General features: G+C 47.1%; 1 protein-coding gene across 1 annotated transcript in view; it reads right to left on the bottom strand.

Annotated features, from left to right (window-relative positions):
- LOC108926358 (zinc finger homeobox protein 3-like) overlaps positions 1-14993 on the bottom strand; it is a 125126-nt gene that overhangs the window by 109349 nt on the left and 784 nt on the right. The gene's annotated exons all lie outside the window — the stretch shown is intronic.

Here is a 14993-nt window from a genome sequence, read left to right as displayed (position 1 = left end):
TGTTATGGTGACTATTGTCTTAGCAATTGGTGACTGAATTCATGAGTGTGTCTTGACACATTCTTAAGAACAGAACCCTGGATGCTTTGCCTCTTTCAAAGAGGCCCAAAAAATTTTACGAAAAGATTAACAAAAACCAACTAGCTTTTATAAGAAAAAGGACTGGGGAAAATGAGCTTGTAACTTTACCAAAAAAAAAGTTCCCATATTTCTGCATTTACACAACTGGGGGCATTGACTAAGACCCATGAAGGCTGACGGTTCATTAATCAAGAGGCACGATATGTCAGGAACGAGAAAGGTGGTCAAGAAAAAGCAAGGTCCAATCCAACAGCCTCCTACTCACAATTATTTAGCAGAGACTTTTGTCCAAAGGGACTTCCAACAAACTCTTGTATTATCAGCCCGCACACCTTATTCACCAAGGTGTGTTACACTGCTAGATACACTACTTACAATGGGTCACACATCCATACACCACCGGAACACACTCTTTTTGTCACTCACACACTATGGGGGGGACCTAGACAGCATGTCTTTGGACTACAGGAGGAAACCCACACAGAGAGAACACACAAACTCCACGCAGACTGAGCGGGGATCGAACCCACGTCCTCTCGCACCATCCAGGCGCTGCGAGACAGCAGCACCACTCGCTGTGCCGCCGTGTCACCGTACTTGTTGGAGCAACTACATTTCAGCAAAGGGCTGATGTCCCCCTGCCTCCAATCGTAAACTTTTCTGTTGATATGCAAAGCAGCCACATCATTTGGGTCCCTATGGCAACAGTGCCCCTCCTTTGCACAAATGTCATGATTAATAGTGGCTTTGATGACAATGGCCAGAGCAGTTGTTCCAACACAGAGGGAGGGGCCCAGAGCTCAAGGGGCAGGGGACACCCTGCTGTCAAGTGCCTCCCACTTGGCAAAGGCACCTCAACAACACCAAGACATGCCTCTTGTGGAGGGCTGTCTGGAAACATGAACCTAATAGGAAGGAACTCACGCCTTACATCCCGCACAGACCTAACCCTAACCCTAGTATTTCAATCAAGTTTAGAATACTGACAGAAGAGCAGCTCCACACTCCCTGTATGGTTTTTGTTTCCCCCCCAAAAACTTTTACTGCAGTATATGGTGACGGTGTCAGCATTTAAGGAAATCGTCTCTAAATAATTACGGTATTTTTTGTGGCACTCGAGTGGCTCCTGTGTGGCTTGTTACAGGAGCTGTATTTGCATTCCTCCCCAAGCCTCCGGATGATTTATGCAAAAGCCTCAAGGTAAACAATAAAGAGAACTTGCAGTTGCGGCACAATCAGCAGGTATGCTTTTTACACACCGAAACCATAGACGGTCCTCCGGGACAGAAGGCGGTCCCAGGGTCTAGCCAATGAAATATTAAAGACAAAAGCTGCGGCGCACAACGATAATGTTTAAATCCAATATATTCATTTGCTGCTACATGACATTGTGACTTTCAGTACAAATTCAGAAACACAGGCAGAGTTGAGGCCAGTAATTAAATCACTATAATTCTGCTTGAGGCACATTCACTTTGTCAGTCCAGATAGCATTACTTCATAATTCTAAATATGGAGATAATCCCAACAGTCATTTCTTTACTTTAAAACACCTTGTAAAAGACTGCTTAAAAATCAAACCGCACAACAGTATCTTACTGTAAAAACTGTGTAAAATAAAATAAGTTCTTTGTGCGAGTAAGGTTAACTGAAAATTTAGCCGTAGATTCTTGTATTTCACTGTTATGTGCACGCTGAGCTGAGAAGGAATTGACAGAAAACGACCACTTGGGGGGGAAAAAACTGAAACATAAGTGACCGTACAGCTTATAGGCTAAAAAAAAAACGCTACCCCTCCGAAAGGCTCAGTAAGAGACACACGGGCACACGGGGGTGCATACGTTCTCAGGGAAGTGGTGCCCCAAGTGTACAGCTGACCTGCGAAGGGTTAACCAAAACAGTTCAATAACGGCAGCTATGGGGGTAACCCTGGTCTTCCCCCTGCTGTACTGGAGGGGGCTTCTGCTGCCGCTGCAGAGGACACCGAAGCGGCTCAAACAATCCCGCATTTGCATTCCTGATGCAGCGAGTCGGGATTAAGGCCTTTCTCCGCTCTGTCGTAGGTTGAACACACACAATGCGGTCACGGGGGTGCGAGGGGGCGGGTGGGGGAACCTTGAATAGTCCAAGACGGACGAGGGCAAAAAGTGCAAAAGTGCAGACTGCAAGAAAAGTGATTTTTCTCTGAGAAACAGGAAAATGGGGCGAAAATAGAAATGAACAGGAAGTGTCAGGAATTTCTAGAACTGCTAAATAAAGAGAAATCAAGGATGTGGGAACTTTTTCCTATTTTTGCATGCGCAGCCACATATCTGCATGTGTGTTTGTGTGTTGGCTAAGCCATTCCCCGCAGCCCCAGTCCTACCCTGTTCGCTTTTCCCAGCCTAGGCTCTGGCCAGGACTCATATTTCTCGCTGCTGTCAAGGGGGTGGAGGGTCATGAGACAGCAAAGAGTAACGGAGCCAACAAGACGGGTCTTGCAATCGCCAAAAACCAACAGACCTAAGAGCGCCCTACAGCTGGGGTTAAAAGACACGCACGTGCACACTCACACACTTTGCTGAAAACTCAGGAGGAGCTTATTAGGCGGATTGGAACGAAGAAGCAAAGATGACCATGAGCAAAGCGAGAAGAAACAACTGAACACAAGCTGCTCTGAGTCAAACTTGCATGTGAAAAAGCACGAAGCTGGAGTGACATTCCGCTTCCAGAAGTACACCTGCTTTTACGTCTAAAAACGTTTGACATCATCTGCTATTACACCTGTATTACTGCTGCACACTTATTTACGCGTGATCAACACATGTCACTCAACACTGCTGATTATTACCTTCGTTACCGGAGCTGGTCCAGGCACGTTCGCAAACGGTCAAACCGCATCTCAACAGCTCCTTCAGCCTCCAGACAGGACGGCCATTCGCTCGTCTCCAAGGCGTGCAGGAACACATTCAGACAATTGAAAGGAGCTTCCTTGTTTTATGAAGGCGAGAGACGCCATAAACGGAGAGCGGAGAAAATGGAAAATCAGATGCTTTCAGAATGCGAACCGTGACAATTTCAAGTTGTGCTTTAATATTTCCGATGCGGACGCGAAAGATTCCGCGGCTCCGACCCGTTGACCTTCATACGAAGCATTTAACGCCCGAATACGCACAAATCGCTCACGACTTGTTCTAAACTTAACTGAATCATACACATTGTAATAATCACTGGCTACCTTAGTGAACTTTTTCTGCAGAAAGATTCTGTGCCACTGCAAAAAAAAAAGGGGAAAAAAAAAAAAAAAGCTGAACTGAGCAAGTGACTATGGGAAGGCAGCTTGTAATGGAAACACTTCCATGAGGCTGAAAATAATAACGAAACAAAATAATGTGTTACCGAAGGGACAAAAGAGGATGGAATGTATTTTTTCAACTCGACTCGTTGGTGAATGACCGGAGCGGAAAACACAGGGCTTCACCCTAACCCTCGTGTGCATAGGCACAAGAGGCAGAGGCTCACCTGGGCAGCGTACCTGGGCACAGGTGGCAGTGCCAGTGGCCCTACAGGGAAATATTGGCGCCTGAGATGGAAAACCACTGCATTTGTCAGTTAAGAGAGATAATGGCTGCCTGTGGCTGTACAGTTAATATTTGCCTCTGTCTGCTCATAAATTTGCATGAAATTAAAATGTGACCTAAATGCATTTTTAACACTCAAAGTAATTAATTTAGTGTTAGTTGTAGGAGGGTGGAAGCTAACTGGCTAGTTTCTCCAATGACCACCGAGGATGGGAAGCGAGAAGACGCGCACGTCGAGTCACCGGCGCCACGCTCCCCTTCCTCTAATCGAGAGCGCGGCGCTGACGGAAACACGAGGAAGAGATTATGCAAAGTAACGGCATATGCTGACACAGACGAGGGCCGAAGGGAAGATAATAAAGAAAGACAAACAAACAAGCAAGCTGGGAAAATCCACACACTGTGTCACATAAAAAAAAAAAAAAAAAAAAAAAGGAAAAAATCTGGCACTGATACAGAAGCCTGCTGTAATTAACCAGACAACTGGTAATTTGCATTTGCATATAAATGTGCTGACAAGCCAGCGATAAGCTGACACAAGGCACGCTCATCAGCAACATCAGGTCCGCCTCCATCCCCCTGGGGGGCCCAGGGACTCCCACGTGGGCCAGACCGCTACGGCTCCCGCAGTCAGGCTAGCCGTGAGCGTGACCCGTCTCCAAGCCGCCCCACCAATTTCGGGACGACTCGCTTTCTCGAGGCTACAAACGGGAGGAGGGATTCGAACCTGGAACAGGAGACACCGCACACACACCATCTTCTCTTATTTGCAACTGCATGCAAGCAAGTCTTCTGCAGGAACTCCAGCACTCTTACGCGCACACAGCATGCACTCCTGTACGCATGCATATTATACGCAGATACAAATCTGAAATCTTTTGCTGTTAAAATTATCCTCAGGGTGTTTTTATTCTCCTCGTGCAATTCCACTGTAGACTTTCTTGAGCTTCCTTTTTTAGTCTCCACGATTGTTTTGACACTAGCGATTCATAAAAAAAAAAAACGGAAGAGGAGGAAATGATGGAGGAAGGAAGTGATGGAACCAGCGCCTGCAGCAGCTCCCCCACCGCTGCCCCACAACCTCTCCACACACACACAGTGTGATTTTCGGTATAAAGAAAGAGAGCGATGGCGATCCTGGACACAAAGCAGACACTCTTAAGCGCTGGGGGCAGAATGCTGCTCTGGCTCTGGCTCTCAGCCACAGAAGAACCATCCTGACTCATCTCCATTCTGCCCCAGTGTCCGGTCCTAAGCGAAAACAGCCCCGTGGAGCTCCTGAAAAGCTTATTGTCTCAGTATGACAATCACGTCGACTTACAGCACAAAGTCTTGCATCACCTTTACACGAAGCGAGCTACTCATTTATTCATTTCTCTGACACTTTTCCCCAAGGCAATTTACAATGTGAAGATACTCAGAGTCGGGTAATTTTTACTATATCGATTCAGGTTGAGTACCTTGATGAAGGGTACTAGAGCAGGAGAAGGGATTCAAATCCAGGTTCATGAAGTATAGGGTGGCAGCTCTAACCATTACGCCACCTACAGCCAGAGCTAGAGATGTGCTCTTACTTCTTCCGTTCTCTCGGGCGGGACAAGTTCAGAAAGACGACACACACACACACACGCACAAAGAGTGTGTCCAAGGATGGCAAAACACGCGGAGCTAATTCCCAGGAATCCCAACAAAGGGATCTGGCACCGGCAGTCACACTTTGTCTATTGGCTAGTTTTATGACTGTGGCAACTTGTACGTTTTCAGCAACCGCATGTCAGCAATGCCACGAATCCTCCCGGCTCCTGACCATCCGCCCCGAAGGAAGCGACTGATGGCTCCGTGGAGGGACGCGAAGGCTCCCCCTCTCCGAGTATCCCTCACTCTGGCCACAGTCACGGCATCTCATCCTACGGCCGCTCGGAGGGTCAGCGCAGGCAGATCATCTAGCAAGATGACACTAACAAGGTTTTTATATTAATGCATTACCACTCGTTGGGACTGTGATTTATCACTTTTGGCTAACAGGGTCTGGAAGTTGTTTAACTTAACTGGAAATGAGAAGACTTATTCTTCCCAGCATACATGAGGCTTATGATCCTTAGACTGCAGTGCGACGACCGTACAAGTACGGTCGGTTTGTGCAACACTGCTTCGTGGTCGGGACACACATTTTGGCCGTTCTAATGCTTTAGCCATCAGTCAGATTTACTGTTCTTACTGGAATTGTAAAAGTAAAATTGCTACGCTCTATCCCCTAGCATGCAAGTAAGCACACATCACCTGTTTAAGGTGTAAAGCAAAGGCAAGATGCTGATAGGAGAGGATTCTTCCTGTAATTCGAAGAGCAGATGTTCCGAGTGTAGAAAATGCTCATTTTTAAGAAGCAACTCCTTCGATTCACAGCCGTAAGGGTCCGGCGAGTTACGTGCCGAGTGCCACACGGAAGGCCGGTAAGACACCAAAGGAAGTTTCCTTGGGTCGTGCGGCTCATTTCGGAACATGTGGAACGCAACCGGCGAGATTTACTAGAAGCGGGAGGTTACAGACATATACCCACAGTTTAGTTACACGTTGTAAGCAGAGTGTTAACTGGTTGGGGGGGGGGGGTGGGCAGCAGGATTTCCTGACGAGGTGTAAAGCAAGCAAATGTCAGAGCCGCGATGAGGAAAAAAGAGAACGAGCGAGCACGGCGATGCAACCGAGTCTGTTTGCCTCCGCACCTCCTCAGGCCAGACCCCCACCCACATTGCTTCCTTTGCCTCAATTTCCATCATCCATTTATTATGAACCCTTGAGGTTGTATTATTTGCTAATTTAACATGGGGAAAATGAGTGAGATTTGTTTTAGGTGTACTGAACACGAGGTGCACGGCAAAGGAGAGAGAGAGAGAGAGAGAGAGAGAGAGAGAATGACTGGTGGGAAGGGCGTTATAATTTGGCTGTGAGGAAGTGCTGATTTAATTGAAGTCTGGCATAACATTTAATACAGTCTGCAGGACACCTGGTATTAACAGGTTACACCCAAGAGGGTGTCGGGACACTGGCAATTAGAGAGCGCAGCCAATCAGAGAGCTCGCACAGCACTCCGGGGACCCGGGGGCCAATGAGCAGCATCGCTCCCGCCGCCCGCTTAACGCAACAGTGACGGGGGGTGATGAGGACAGACAGTGCTTTTTTTATTTTAATTACTATGTCTGACAGACAAGGTTATGATGGCAAAAATAATAAACACCAGTTTAACCATCTCACCAGCTCCCAGTATTACTAGAGGACTCCGCACGGCAGGAGTTTAAAAATTATTTTTAACGCGCGATATCGTACGACGTGCGTTAGAAACATCTGTGGGAAAACCGTAAGCAAAGCACTGAACTCAAAGAACGTGGGAAATAGTACAGAAGTTTAGGTGTCAAAACCAAAGTGAAAGTAAGGTGATTAGATTCCTTTCTTCCCTCACTTTTATTATACGTTCATATTAGCCTATAAATTGTGTACTTTTAAACAACGATGCGTAATAAACCATAAATGTATGTGGTGCACATGAATTCTTACATGAAAACTGACAGGCTGTGTCTTGCATAAATACACATAAAAAAAAAAAAAAAAAAAAAAAACAAAAGCAACATATATTCAATAACTGACACAGATATATTGTCTAAACCCCTGTAAAAAGCCGGTGAGAGCAGGAGACACACACACACACACACACACACACACAGAGAGAGAGAGAGAAGACTGTGGGCCTGCAGAGAGGTGTGCTGAGGCCCGTTCTTCAACTATGGCGACAAAGAGCGCCACCAGGACAAAGAGCCCTGGCTTCTGTTCTTAACTCTTTGCCTGCTGAGTCAGCCGGATCTCACGGGTTGCAGAGGGACGCCACAGCGAAACGCACCCTTTTTGTTCTCTCTCTCTCTCTCTCTCTCTCACACACACACACACGAGACTTGACTACTCAGTCCAAGGCCATCATTTCTTCGCTCAGGAGACCACAGTGCTGAGCCACCACTGCATGTGAAAAGATGTTGGGAGGGTGACACTGGGCATACAGCAGCCTGGGCTCCTGGTCCAAGGTGGGGCACTAACAACCCTGCGAGTACCCCACACGCTCTCCTCACTGCCCCCCCCCCCGAGAGACCTGGACACACATCTGAAATGAAAGCCCTCTGGGGGTGGGGGTGCACCTGAATCCCTCTTTTCTTTTTCTCTTTAATCCTGGCCAGGATAAGCTGCGCGGAACAGAGAGAGGAAGTGGTAGAGTGCCGCCACGGTCGGCCGCAGCCCCGTTCTGCATTCCAGCGGCCCTTCCCAGCATGCATTGGGCCTCGAGGAGAGTCCTTCAGAAACCGACGCCGCGGACGCAGGTCGGTTCTCGCGCGCGAACACCTTTGCCGCTCACGGCCGAAAACAGCCGCATCGTAACTTTTATAGGATGCCACTAATATTATCAGATGCATACGCGAAAAGGACTGAATTTTTCATAATGGAGCAAAAAAAATACTTTGAAGTGCATAGTCAAAATAGAGTTTATAAACGACTAACCGAAGACAACTTGACAAATTACCATAGGATTAAACTTTGATACAAAATAAACAGGAAGTTGTGTCGGTGATTTACCGATTTAAATTTCATCCACGGAAATATAGTACGTGATCGAATGGAAAAATGTAATTCGAATTAGATTTATAAGGGAACAAATGGAGGGTGACCTTGAGGTCACAGTGCAAAGCTATATGCAGTATGGTGTGGAGGGTTTGCATAGATCGCTGAAAAATACACACAGAGACATGTGCGCGCACACACACACACACACACACACACACACACACACACCCTGGCCCCTAATGACCCCATCCCCACTGCTGGTGGGTATTGGTCATCTGCCTCCGTCTCGCTCTCTCAGCTCCTTTTTATTGGAAAACTCTCATACATCCCCATGTTTACTATAGCAGCAGAGGACTATACACACCCTATAAAACGTGTATCGAAAGAATCACAGCCAGAGAATGCAAAAGGTGAAGACTAATTCCTTTAATATACTGCAATCTTATTTCATATCAATATTGTTTTTTGTTATTACTATTTGTACGTTGCATCATTTCAGAGAAAAGCAGGCCCCACATACCGCACACCACGCATTTGTGTTATACGTTCTTTGTCTGAAATTAATTAATGTCACTTGTACACGGCTGCAGCAGGCTCAGTCGCCGACCGCGTGCGCGCACAAGCGTGTGTTTTTGTACATCCCGCAGCACGACGTGCGAAGGCAGCGGAGATGTCAGCGCGGCCCACCGCCTGTCCATCCACCAAGCTCCTCCGCAAGCAGTCCGTCCTCCCGAACGTTGAACCTGTGTCTTCAGCATCGCAGATAAAATTAACTACTGTTGTTCATGTCAAGTGGAAAAGTGTTTTTTTTTTTTTTTTTTTCCCCCCCCTCCTTTTTTAAAGAGGGGGAGGGGATCAAAATAACCAGCTCAAAGTGGCAGGAGGCAGAGGCTAACACAGAGAAAGGGATCACCTCCAGTCACAGGGCAGGGGCCCCGTGTATTGTTCCCGATTCGGTGACCTCGGCGGACCCCGCTGACGCGTCTCATGCATTTGACCCTTTGCGGCAAAGGGTTCCAGAGCTGGACCGCAACGCTGCCTGCTAATCTGTAGGGTCGGGGTGACAGGAGCGTGGCTCATCGACGTGCCTGCCGCTGGATTCGGCCCTGCGCCTCGCGCCCGCGGTGGCCCGTATTACTACGCCATGCAAATCACACCTACTGCTGCGTTGCCTGAACAGCGGGAAAACACAGATGTTTTCCTATGTAAACAATACTGTGAAGATTGGACATCTTCATTTCAATACGTCGAATATATTCTTATTAAAAAAAAATGTGAAATTGGAACAAGACATTAATGTAGATCCTATTTTCATGCTAAAGCAATAAATATGCTTTCTTCAAAGAAAGTTTGATACTATTTGGCTCAGTAGTTTATATGCAGTCGTGTGCGCGAACACACACACACACACACACACACACACACACACACACACACACACACACACACACAAACTCTGCTTCCGATCTTGTTTTGTGTTTTCTATGTATACTTGCTAAATAGTATAATTTTAACATTGTCATTTTACATATATGTATGCATGCATGCTGTTTCACTACAGGGCTCAGTGTTTTGTGGAGAGCAGTTGAAAAGAGACAGCAGCACTGGGCCTCAGTACCTGCTCATCCATTAGCTCTCAGACTGAATATAGTCATACGGCAAATCGCAATACCTCTTTCAAATTACCACAATAAACCCTGTTCCGTTCACATCGGCAAACGGATTACTAGAGTACTTTCCAGGAAGACCGAGATGCTTTACATTTTAAAGTTTCCCTATTAAAGTCCTTCAGTAATATATCAAAATATTATTTTACAGATGCCATACGATTAAAACACATATTCATACACCATAAATGTGTGCGTAGACTGGGAAAATGCAAATAAATTACATCATAGTAAATGTTACTATGATGATTCATTGATTAACATGACATGACGTGAAGTAACACCTCAGAACTCTGTCCTCTGTGAAGTGACATTGGCAAGAAAACAAGACAAACTAAAACATAAGTATGGAAATTCAAATAATGATAATATTGAAAGCCCTGTATGGACATGGGTGGCTGTGATTGAGAGGCTTTATGTGTGTGTGTGTGTGTGTGTGTGTGTGTGTGGTGTTCATGTGTTGACCAGTCTTGTGACACCCCCCGCCGACCCCCCCCGACCCCCCCACACTACCCCTCCGGCAACAATGGCAACCCCAAACCCAGACTCGATGTTTCCAGGTGCCATGGACACGCACCCTATTATCTTAGCTTGTAACAGGAATAACTGGTCTGGGCTGCCATAACTTGCATATTCAAACCATAAACTGTAACAGGATCCACTGCTCCTGCTAACCTAATTTACAATTGACCCCACGGCAAACACAAGCACCAGTGTCTCCCTGCTGCTTTTGCCTGCTTTAGGTCCACCGATATAACGGCGCTCTCACACAAAGTGCGACAAAAAAGGATGATGGAAAGAAAGCCCCTATATAAATATGTCTAATGAAGGAGGAGGATGGGTACAGGCTGCAGAAATCGTTCTCTTCGCCCTCACCCTGCTGCTCTCTCACAAGGCACCACAATGGGGCTCTCTACCCTTGGACCATTGTCTTCTAACAATAATTCTGATGGCCATTATCCGCATTAGCAGTTTTAGCCAAACACTAAAAACGGTGATAATCTGAGCAGCCATAAAATTTTGAGAAAGACCTTGAATTTGTTTACTGTATATACATGGAACAAAATTGCAGACTAAAATGAAATCCAAACAAGGTACAACACAACATGGGGTGGTGGGAATGAATGAGCTTGGGCTGCATATTGCTGTGGCCTTCTTCCCCGGTCTGTGTGGGCCTGCTGCTGACAGCCAACGAAAGGCCAGGCTGCTCTCTGGGGAGGCCCGCAATGCCAGCCCCTCGGGAGACGGTGGAGCTGCAGGCGGGAAGGGGGGGGGGTGGAGGACTGGAGGACTGGGGCACAGAACCGCTTACAGCCATTGACCGTCACCCTGATCGACAGGCACTTCAAACGCTCAATGTGCTGCTGTTCAGCTGCACTTTGTACTTATTACTGCTTTAACTGACCATTTCCTTACACCACATGTAAGGAAATACTGTTGTTATAAAATCCAAAAATCTAGGTGCCTAGGTAACCTAAATTTGATTTTCCTAAATTAAAAAAAAAAAAAAAAAAAAAACTGCATACTCAAATTCCCATTATAAATTAAAAACCAGCATAAATGCTTAACATTTATATGCAAGTGTACTTTCACAACTAAAAAAAATTTCAATAAATTGTCAAGTCTCATTTTTCCATATATAATGTATTTCCTTATTTTCACTCTGGGCAATATTATATAGTTATACATTTTAAAAATATTACAAAATTCTATAATACATAGTTTCATTATGTATTTGTTTTTACATACACCCTGCAAAAAAGGGATACTGAAGGATCGATATATTAGTAAGGCAAAAAATTTAATTTGTGTAAGGATGGTCTGCTTACAACATGCATACTTCTAATAAAAAAATATCAATTTCCCTGTGTAATTAGCTGGTTCTCGCTGAAGTCTAGTCACAGATTAGATACCCAACAACCTTAACCAATACTGATAATGTTAAAATCCGAGTCAGATATGTATAAATTATATTCTACGTATATGGCCTACCCGGATATATAAACGTACTGTATGTAAACTACATTTCGTTCCACTGTATACAAGCTATATAGAGAAAGGACAAAAAAACATCCTGAACTCGATATACACTGAACTGCATTTAGGAACCATTACGTCTGTCCGAAATTTAAAGAAACCAAAGCAACACAAAAAAAACTCTGGTAACGCGACAGCAATTTGTAATACCATAAAAAAGGCTGTTTACTGAACATATATTCAAAAAGCAAAAACATGTTTTTTTTTACAGAATTCTCATCTCTATACACAACAGCACAGTTCTCCCATGCAATATTGGTAAGAAAAATTCAAAACAAAACAAAAAAAAAAAACAAGATATTCAAATACCTGCTGAAATGTCCAAACATTTAAACAGAACACTGATCAAATACCCACACAGCGTACTAGAAATTCAGCAATCAATTGCATAAAATTCAGAACATACCTCCCAGAAGGTGCAACCAAATATATACGAAAGAAGAAAACTGTCATGTCAAAGGTGCACAAACACGCAATTGGTGGTCACACAGTGTTCTTTAATACTGTGTACATTATGGGATTTAGATACAAAAATTACTCCATTTAGATGAAAACAGGTCCTCCTCCCCCCCCCAAAGGTACAAAAGAAAGCATGTTTTGCAGTATTGTAATTATTGTTGGCAGATGGGTTTCTGATGGCCTATAATCCAAGGGTAAACAGTGAACGAGCGAGATGGAATTGAGTATTTTGGCTTTCTTTGTTTGTGAAGCTCAAAGAGCAGTGAGGCCCTGGCACAGAACCTACAATGTGCACAGAATCTCCTTTTTTTGTGTCATGCCTGTAATTATTGCCAGCGTCTTCGAGCTGCTACAGCAACAGAGACACGCAGGGACGCACGGAGTACGGCACCGTCCGTTCCACCACCTCCCTCTCTCGGTAAACTTGCGCGGAGGGAAGGCAGGGGAAAAGGGCGAAATGCTGGCGAGGTGGTGTATCTTCCACTGCCCATGTGAGAGAGTAAAAAAAAAAAAAGAAAAGGTGCAGAATATTTAGGGTGAAGACTAAGAGGAAAGGTGGGGGGGGGGGGGAAATAAAAAATTCTATCTGAAGAGAAGGCTTTTTCTTGTAAAGGATCCTCTCCTCTCGGTCCAGTCCTCCTCAACTCGCTTTATCATGAGCGATATGACTGAAAAAAAAAAGAAAGGATGGAGGATGGGGTGCGCAGACGGCTTTTGCCGCTCCGGCGGGGCACTGCTCGGGGGCTCAAAAGCTCGGAATCCCCTCTTCCGTTCTGACCCTGGTCTCCACAGACCCCACAGCGATCTGACCCATTCCCTTTTTTCTATTTCCAGAAAAACCCAAACACACACACACCTGTACCCTTACATCCTGCTGACCAACTGGAGGTTTATTCTACACCCCCTCCCCCCCCCCCCTTCCCTTCCCTTCCCTTTCACTTAGTGACCCCCACTATCCACTGTGGGGCGAGTGACCCTGTAACACAACCCCCACCCACCCTCTCTGCTCTTTCTCCCCCAGGCTGTTAATTGAGGCTTTTTCCCGACCCTTTCTTCTCCATCTCCCACTCGGGTGACCTCTGCTCCCTTTTCCTTGCTGTATGACCCGCAGCCAGGCTCACCATCCTCCCCACACCGCACACACGTCCCTGGCCGCGCGTGAACGTCTTCCTCCATCTCCTCCCTGCGTGTCTTGTCTGTGACTGTCTGTAAGTGTGTGTGTGTGTCTGTGCCTCTCTGCGTCTCCAGCGCCAGCCAGCGCTCCTCTCTCCGGACCCAAACGTCCTTCCTTCCGCCCGCCTGCCCGCCTTTTCTGCCTCCTTCTCCAGAGCGTGCGCGCCGCGCGACCGGGGAGCCGCTTCCGCTCGTCCGCGTCTCCGAGGGACCAGACCGTCACCGTGCGCGTGTGTCCCCCTCCCGTGTCGCCACATGTCCGCGCGCGCACAGCGAGCTGCTCCTCTCCTCTTCTCTTCTCTTCCCTTTCCATCCGCTTTTTTGGCTGATCTGATCGGCACTGACTTCACCTACTGGCCGTTCGAAAGCGACCGATACACAAACGTTTGAGCCTAACATACGCTAGTAATATACATCCACATTTTAGTTCCCCCCCCCACACCACACAAACGTTTAGAAAAATGCATAACATTGTAGCGCAGAGAGGTGTGTAAGTAAGTGTACAAAACAAGTGTACTCTCACGATGATTGTAGAAGAACACGAGGAGTTCACGTTTTGTTTAGTGTGTTTTGGCAGCTCTTTCGTCTTGTCCCTAAATCATCTCCGCCGACTGTACGACACATACTGATACTATAGCTCTGTGCGTGTGGGTGTGTGTGTGTGTGTGTGTGTCTGCTCTGTGCTCTTCTGCCCGATCCGACGTGTGTGTCTTTCGGTTGCTTGCTTGGGTTTATTTCGTTTCGCCGGTGCTTCTCCGTTCTCGTCGGTCCCGCGCTCCACGTCTACCGACGCGCGGCTCCGGAGTGTGGCCGTGGGCTCCTGTCACCGAGAGCCGGGACGCGGGCTTTAAACCCTCCGCAGTCACACGAAACACACACACACACACACACACTCAGACACACACCGACACACACACACACTCAGACACACACACACACGCAAGCGATCGATGTACGTGTGACTCCGCGCCGGGAATCGACTGAACGGCGCTACAAAGCAAAAGGCGCCCGACGGCAGCACAAAATAAAAGGAAATGTGAGCAAAGTGTCCGCGTGGAAGTGGCGGCGGAGCGGAGAGGAGCGGGGAACCGCCGCGGAAAGTGAAAGTGCAGTAGCAGCAGCAGGGCAGCGGAACACGGACGGACGCGGGATGGACGGTGGAGGAACGCGAGGACGAGCCGAGCCGAGCCAAGGAGCCCACGGGGCGGTGTTCTCCCCCCCGGCCGGTCTCTGGCCGACCCGCGGGCTGGTCTACGGCGATCTTTGGGCGGCCGCGCTGCTCCCAGCGCGCTCCCCTCCCTCCGACACTATCGCGAAGAGCGCTCTGTCACCGGCTCTCTGGCTCTCTGGCTCCTGTCCTTTGCGCAGCGATTCCCGGCACAAAGCACCAGCTGGTCGGTGTGTGAGGACGAAGCCC

The sequence above is a fragment of the Scleropages formosus genome, chromosome 7 (assembly GCF_900964775.1).
Source record: "Scleropages formosus chromosome 7, fSclFor1.1, whole genome shotgun sequence".
Lineage (NCBI taxonomy): Eukaryota > Metazoa > Chordata > Actinopteri > Osteoglossiformes > Osteoglossidae > Scleropages > Scleropages formosus.
The sequence above is the reverse complement of the archived record's forward strand: the minus strand, read 5'-3'. Positions and strand labels throughout refer to the sequence as shown.